Raw genomic sequence first — 8,554 nt, forward strand, 5'->3', positions numbered from 1 at the left:
AGTAGACCAGTTCAATATCCAATTTTCCTCCTTTTCAATGTAGCATTTTTTCCAGAATTCAAGTGGAAATAGCACACTGCCTTGCTTAACATGCGAAATGCAAAATATCCTGACTGCTTTTAGGATAAAAAAACACCTTTCATGTTATACATGACATCTTCAAAATCTGGTCTCTAACTCCTTCTTCAACCTCATACTCCCCACTGATTTTGCCTCATCTGACTCTCAAGCCATATGGAAGTTCTTTTTAAATATCATTGCATTGGATCTTCACAAACTTCTGAACTTGTGTATATACTGTCCTTAGAATTCCCACTTCCTGACTGCATGGCTGGTGGTGTATGTCAAGAAGAATAATGAGTTTTCAGAGTATAGGTGGCAATATAGGGTCTTTATTCCAGTCTTCCCACCTATTAACTACCTTGACCAAGTTACTTAGGGAAATCAGGTGTCAGTTTCTCATCTCGAAAACTGTGATAGTAATACTGTCTACCTCGATGGAATTTTGTAAGGAGTATGTGTGTGAAGAGTGAAGTGTAGTGTCTGGAACATGGTGATCAATGAATGTTAGCTGTTATCAGTGCTAATCACTAGAAATAATAATGCCATTATCATCGAAGGAGATCAAAGCTACTAAAGATATCCTGTTGTATTTCATAAAAACTGCCTAGAGGTAAACTTGATAGCTATGGCAAAAATGAAAAAAATGCTTTTTCTCTACTATGCCTTAAATAATCTTCTAATTTGTAAGTCAAATCTGTGATTATATATAACGTAATTCATCTTCTATGGATGTCCGTGGAAAGAGCTGAAAAATTACAGTCACCAAGAACATATTGACTGCTAGATATTACTTATTTGATTAATAAATTAAAAACTTCTGTGGCTCACTCGCTTGAATTTTCTTGCATAGGAGAAGAGTCATCAGCAATTTCCTGGCCCTAGAAAGGCAGTTTTCACAGGGAGCATCTCCAGAGAGGTACAAGGTGCAACTGAGTCTTTAGTCCAGAAAGCCCCTGCTGTTTCCACACTCTGCCTTTTTCTTTCTTATCTTCGTTAGCCCTTCCTATTATTTTTACTTTGCCTCTGGGTTCAGACTCCAGGGCCTGCTGGAGGGGAGTGGGGGTGGTCAAGAGAAGGCCCTGATTTTACAAGTTCTTTTAACACTCCCTCCAGGGCTCACCCAAAGGGCTGAGCTGCTTCCTTCCTCTCCTTTCTTTTTGACATCCTCTGCAGTCAGCTCTTGTTTTCACTTTCTTTGTGGTCAGAACTACCTCTGCTATTGAAGTGATCCTTTCACCCCAACTCCCAGAACAGCCATCAGTTCCTGCTTCTTGATAGTCCAGAGAGCAGGAGAAAGTCTCTGCTTCACTGTTGTTTGAAATAAGTAATTACTAGAGTTCCCAAAAGTGGATGGCAAGAAGGTAAATTGAGTAGGTTTCACTGGGTGATGCCAAGGTCTCTTTCTGCACTGACTCTTATGATTCTAGGTTTAGAGGCGTCTTATTTTAAAATCTCCCATTGACAAAAACAACAACAACAACAAAAAAGCAAAAATATAAGTAAAGGGCACACACAGTCTCTCACTTACATTAGAGAGCAGTCTGTCTGCCACAGTGAGAAGCAGGAGTTTAGGAGTTTGAGTTTCTAGTCCTCTGGCATGGCCCCTGGGATCACCAGCCATGCAGCCTGCATTCCTCTTGGGCACAGAGCATTCCCCTTGGGCACAGAGCTCGTTGCTACTTTGCGGGCTCAAGGAACCATCATGATTTCAAGGGAGGCTGGGATTAAGGAGTTCCAACTCTATCCCTAGGACAGTTCCTGGGCATCCTGGTGTCTTACTAAAGTGCCTTAGTGGCCACAGAAGAGTCGAGATGTGGAGGGAGGGAAGAGGACTGAGGCTTAGGCTTGGAGGCTTCTATCAGAGCTCTCCATTCGGCATTCTTTCACCTGACAAAAGTTACCAAGCCCCTCCAGGGGCCAGGTACTGTGCTGGATGCTGGTGGGATACAGGTGACACAATCAACACGGACTCTACTTCTTGGAGAAGAGTCAGGAAGATGGGGTTGTGGAGTGCAGGTCAGTGGCAGGGGAGCTGGTAGGGATAAGAGCAAATAAGACAATTTCAGTGAGTGATAAGTGCTATAAACATTAATTAACCACTTATAAAAAGAGTTATTTGAGCGGCTACCTTGGATAGGGTGCTGCCTGAGGAGAGGGTGGTGGCTCTGCCAGGAAGTTCAGGGGGAGGGTTTTCTAGGCAGATGGTCTGAAGACTGCAGAGAGCTAAGCCAGGAAGGAAGCCTTGTGTATTCAGGAACCAAGAGCACTTACGAGTGTGTCAGAGAGAAGGCAGGAGGCAGGTCACATGGGCCTTACAGAGTTTGGATTTCATGCTAATATACTGGGTTTCAGGTATAGTTTCAAATGAAAAAAAGGAGTTGTCATACAATGAGTAGAATCTGGAGATAGAAACCATAAAGTAGGTTGAAAAGAAGTTTAATAGAAGTACTTAGTGAATTCTGTTGGATGAGTAACTGCAAAATCACAGAAGGACTGTGTTCTGGGCCTGTGGATGGGCCAGGCTTTACCTGATGGGCCAGGCTTTATGTGGTGCTTGGAGGGGCTCAGGAAACATTTGTCTGTCTACCTACACTGCCAAGCTCTCCGGCCAGCACTGTAAATTATTCCTGCAATCTTTCTTCAGCACCCTTTGCAGAGAAAGGTTAAAGGTTGTGCTCACTTTAAAGGAGAAATATTTAAAAGGATTCTGTTATCAGAGAGCATGTATTGAAGGGTGTATTTGGAGCCAAGAGGTAATAAATTAATAACAAAACAGAGATCCAGTGGCTAAAAATAAATAAGAACCCTGCTTGATGTCAAGTTTACTTGGTAATATTCCTGCTCTGACCTTGGCCTTCATTGCCATTATCTGTGCCTATCAGAAGAGGCATTGCCCTCTGCCCTTGGATCTTGCTGTCATCTCTGGATTTTACTGTAGTTCTCTAGGCTCCATGGATTTTACTGTAGTTCTCTAGGCTCCAGGTGTATATTTTTCATATTCTTCCTAGTCCCCTAATCTTGGGACAGAAGATCTGCTCTGCTGTTCTTGCATTCTTCTTCTGAAGCCTTCCTGGCATCCAGCTTAATATCTGTCTCACCCTTGCTGATGGACTTCCTGGAGCTAGACTACCTGCCTACCAGTCTTGAGTTCCTAAGTACCACTGCCCTGGATTCTCCTCTGCTTTCCACCACTGCAACAGGGACCACCCTCTCACCATCTATTCCACCTGCCCCAGGACAGCAGAAGCTGCCACGTGCCAGAGGAAAGAGCCCAGGATCGGGCTTTACCTCCGCTTGCTCCATTGCAGGGTTGTTGTGAGGAATAAAAGGAAGAACAATTTGAAATCCAAAGCATAAACCACCTAAACAATGACTGGCACATAGCAAGTGCTCGAGTCGCATTAGTTTCCTTCCATCCCAAAGGGCAGCTCCCAATCCTGCTGTGAGCATCTCATAGCTGGCCCCATCCTCTGGTAAACCCCAGTTCATGGCCAATGGTTCCAAAAATAAGTATAACAACAGCAGCAACAACAGTGCTTGCTATTTATTGAGCCCTTATTATTTTCCAAGGGTTGATAAGCATTAACTCATTCTAACATTAAAATAGCCTTTTATGGAGTTGGCATCAGTGTCTTTCAATAAATGAGGAAACTGAAGCTCAAAGACTTTAACTCATCCGAAGTCACCCATCTACTGAAGAATGGAACTGGGGCTCTAGATCACATATCACAGATTCTGCTTTTGATACTCTTAACCAAAGGTGCCTCCTAAGATAGAATATCAAGAGCTGATTAGCTCTCCTGGCTCTGAGCAAGTGCTCAGGTCTCATACTGGGCATCTTCTGGGAAAGGCACTAAACCCTAGTCCTTCAAAATGTTATTTGGGGATAATGATACTTATCATTCTCAACACAATATAAATAAAGATTAATTAGTAGATGTTGGTAAAGCACTTTGAAGGGGAGTGATTTAGGCATAATCACAGGTCTTACCTCTCATTGATCTTGAGCATCCTTTTTATTTAGTATTGATTCATTGTTATTGACCCAGCTTGATGGCTATTAATCAGGCCGGCTCAGGTTTCACCATTTCCAAATACATTTCTGCAAATTGGTAGTATAAGTTATTTTTGTCATAATGCATCTAGGCTTCCAACTGTCATTTTAACTGAGAATTTGAAAGGTTGAATTAATTCAACCTTCAATGACAGTTTTTTCATACTTTTATTATAGCTATTAATACATAGTATCATAATTTATTGCATATGTGTCATCTGAGGCTTCTCCATTTGAACTCCTTAGAGTGAGGATTATAATTTCTTAGTTATCACCAAATGAAATGGCTCCAGTAAGTGTCAAACATGATGTCTAACATCTACTTCAGCTAAATATTAGTTGAATGGACGAGACTGTCTAAAACAGTTTAGTGTACTTGAGGCAGATTATGTTGAGATTGGGTTTAAGGACAGACACTTAAAGATGATTAAAACTTTTAGGTGATTGAATTACTCAGTTTATTTTCTCTCCCCACCTGTTATATACTACACTTGTTCAGTAGCTACTATGGCTATTTTTGCAATCACCTTGATTTTCAACTTCTGTTTTTTGCTAGAACCTATATAGAAACAGCACAAGACAAGAGTTCTGAACAGTTGTTTTTTCCTTCCAGGAGGAAGCATTGATACTAGAGATGCAGTGTTTGCTAAATGCATACCAGTGCTAGACATGGAGCTGTACACAATGATTAGGTGAGATACTGTCATTTACCAAGGCATTGTAGGAAAGCAAACTGAGGCTCATGAAGATCAGGTACCTTGTCTCAGTCACACAGATAGTAAGTAGAAGCTTCTGGACTTGAAACCAGATTTTGACTGGCTTTAACTCTTGTAGCTTCAGACACAACACAACTCCTTCCAGGGTTGGTAATAATCATCCCTCTCCCCTTTCTCATCAGAGAAAATGTTTCAGAAAATATTTAATCAATACTAACAATATGGGATTCTGCAAGTAATTCATTACCACTTATTTTCATTTTATTTTACAGCTTGATCATAACAAAAATAGAACAGGCAGAGGGCTGTTGTGCTGGTGCTGAGAGAGGCTCTGAACAGGCAGGAGAGATTGAGCAAAACTGGATAACTGTAGCAGAAAGCAGATGCTGAATGGGATTGACTGTCTAGGCTCAATCCCAGGGAACTGATAAGACAGAACCGTGTGTTCAGGGAAAATGGTAAGAAAGAACTGGGTCAATCTCAGAAACATTTGCAGAGTTCAAGTGTCGAAGACAGAGGCATGAACTCCCCCTTTTGTATTAGTGGACTGTTGAAGTGAAGCCCCTGAAACCAACTTTGCACTGCATAATGTGACCTTGGAGCAGGCATAGCCCTGTGGTGACTGCAGAGAAGAGGATATGAGAATCTCATTGTAAATATAATCACCCTGTCCTGTACTTGGTAGCTCCTGGTCTTCCAAGGTTGCAACTCTTTCTCCTCTTCCTTCTCATTTCTGCATTGCCTTTCAGTCCTGCTCACTCCACTTTCCCTGCCAGCAGTTCCTACTGCAACCGGAACCGCACCATGGAAGTGAGCCCCACTGCAAGGAATACTCAGTAGAAAGACAGTGTTTGGACCAGAGACATGGTATTTTTTAATCTTACTATCCCGAACCCTCTGGCAAGCAGGAAGAAAAGATGAAAAGAGAAGAAGGAGGCAGCAAGGTTGTGGCTGAGATGAAGTTCTCAGCATCCATCTGAATTGGAGAGGCTAATCTGTGTAGCCTGTGATCAACCTATCCACCAATACTGTCAGCACCAGGTAGGGTGAGGTGAAAATACTGGAATTTCAGCATAAGAAGAAGCTCTGTCTCCATGTTAGTAATGCAAAAATGAAGCAGAACATAACCATAGATCATGGAATCTTTAGGACCTTCAGAGACCTGAGGACCACCTTCCCATGACTCATCAGGTTGGGGGACTGGGGGACAGTGCATTGTCAGACAGCCCACATTCAGAGGTGGGATGCTTAATTCATCCTTCGATTCATTCATCACATAGTTTTAAGTATCTACTACATACCAAGCAGTGTGTTATGTATAATGTATGAAGTATTGAACAAAACAGATTCAGACTTGCCCTACTGGAGTCTACACTTCAATGGAAAGGAAAAAGCAAGACTTGAACTCTTCTGCTTACTCCCACAGGATGCTCCCTCCTGAAGACATGAATCAGGACTGGAGGCTGTTCTGCTTTCTTCTCTTGGTTGGTGCCTCTAGACTTACATCTCCCAGAGAAGCTCAAAGAGATGTTTGACTTTTTTAGGTAAGATTCCTATGCTAAGAGGGAAGAAGGAAGCCGGGAAAGAGAAACAGAGAGAAAGAACATACTGTTTCTCCACAGTTGAATGGACTCCAGAGAGAGTATTTCTGCAGCAGCACAGAATCCCCTGGTCCTCATTTGCCCTGCAGTATCTCACTGGAGATGGGTTCCACAGGGTCAGACAATCCCTGTCCAGCATAGTCCTGAGCCTCCTGGGACAGCCCTATCTCTCTGATGACATCTGTTTCTTCTTGTCCCATGGCTGGTAAACTATTTCCTTAGATCTTTAAATGTAGGTGATTCATATAGTTAGCCATTGTTCCAATGAACCTGGAACAATTTCTGCCTCTTTCTATTATTATCTCGTATCATGAGTCCAATTTGATTGAAACTTATAGGACATTGAAAAATCCATATATAGGATGGCTGCGGTGGCTCATGCCTGTAATCTCAGCACTATGAGAAGCTGAGGTGAGCAGATCACTTGAGGCCAGGAGTTCGAGATCAGCCTGGGAAGCATGGTGAAACCCTGTCTCTACTAAAACTTAGCACAGCATGGTGGGGCGTGACTTTAATCCCAACTACTCGGGAGACTGAGGTGGGAGGATCACTCGAACCTGAGAGGTGAAGGTTGCAGTGAGCTGAGATCTCACCACTGCACTCCAGCCTGGGTGACAGAGCAAGACTGTCTCAAAAAAAAAAAAAAGCATATATATATATATATATACACAATTATATACATAATTTATACGTGTATATATATAAAGTATATACTTGTATATATATAAAGTACTTTAGCAAAAGAGACACTGGCCCATGCCAAATTCCTCCCTTATTTTTACAAATATGTCAAAGACATTTGTGAAAAGAATCCGCTTCCTTAGGCTTTAAAAATAAAACCTGACAACATGCATTGACCACTCTCAGAGTTACAAATTCATAAAGGATTCAAAAGATTCAAAGACCACAGCTGTCCTAAGAGGAATAACTTTATAGGGAAAGAAAGGAATGGAACTGGAGAAATCTGTGATTCCTAGCTCCAAAATGACCCCCAGGACTTTGAGACTATCTTGGCATCTGTTTATGTTGCTGAACAGGAAAATGCAAACACGAGTGAGACTGGATGTTTCATAACTCCTTCAACTTAACCTGAGCTTCAGTTGGCCCGATGATACTATAGCATCTTGGGCTCTAAAAAGACAATCCAAACTGGTGGTAGTGCTAAAATTATTTGGAATAAAGATTTGCTCTCAATCGTTGCCAAACAGATTAAATAACATAGATGTTACTTTGTTTCATTCTATTTTTTATGACTTGAACTGTTACAAGTGTACCCCATCCAGCTCCATAATTGCCTAGCAGATTGTTGAAGGGTGGTTTTGTATTTCTGCAGATGGTGCCACCTACAGCAGTCCTTCAGTTCTTGTTTACTCTGCCAGTAGCCTTGGTCATGATCTTCTAATAGCTCATTTAGGAGAGAAGAGGGAACCATGTGGCCTTTCTGTTCACAGTTCACTCACAATCAGCAGCCAATGTTATATTATCATGGATACAGTGGTGCAAGGGGTGGACAACTGCTGATTATACCAAATTCATTTCCAAGTTATTGCTCAGATACATAGTGAAGAATAGAGATATACAGTATATGTGGCAAATACGTATTCAAATTATCACAACAAAAGCCTGTTTATCAAATATTCAAGGCTGCAATAATTATTAAGGGATAGTTTCGTTTAATATTATAGAAAAACTTAAGATAGAGCCAGAGCTGAATTTAATTGAAATGTCTAAAAATGGCTGTAATTGTGTTTCTAGGTTACTGTTATCCCTATATGTGCTGTGAATGGCTTATCAGAGCTTTCATTCCTTTAAACTTTTTTTTTAAGATAATATGCAAAACTCAAAAAGTTCTTTTCGGGTCCATGAGGTTCTCTGTTTGAAGGCCTTTAAAACATAGTCAATAGTTATTCAAATACTGTTCATGATCTTAATGATCACAATTCTCCTTCTCCTCCTCCTCCTCTTTCTTCTCAGGACAATAGGAGCGTATTTTGGAAAAATTATAAAGTAGTTACAAAAAATTATTCTGCAATCAATGTACTTTCCAAAACAAAATGATATCATCGGGAGAAAAGAAATGCTTGCCTATTTTGATATTAGGTATAACTAATGTGTTAGTC

The 8,554-nt window shown here is 41.2% G+C and overlaps 1 long non-coding RNA gene across 1 annotated transcript in view; it reads left to right on the forward strand.

Moving 5' to 3' along the window:
• The window catches only part of LOC129031951 (uncharacterized), a 32,419-nt gene extending 26,682 nt beyond the window's left edge, over positions 1-5,737 (forward strand). The window contains exons 5-6 of the long non-coding RNA XR_008501160.2: positions 4,731-4,809; positions 5,106-5,737. This is a non-coding gene — a long non-coding RNA (uncharacterized LOC129031951). The remainder of the gene's footprint in view (positions 1-4,730; positions 4,810-5,105) is intronic.
• Positions 5,738-8,554: the final 2,817 nt, after the last annotated feature.

Source organism: Pongo pygmaeus, chromosome 11 (assembly GCF_028885625.2).
Source record: "Pongo pygmaeus isolate AG05252 chromosome 11, NHGRI_mPonPyg2-v2.0_pri, whole genome shotgun sequence".
NCBI classification, from domain to species: Eukaryota; Metazoa; Chordata; class Mammalia; order Primates; family Hominidae; genus Pongo; species Pongo pygmaeus.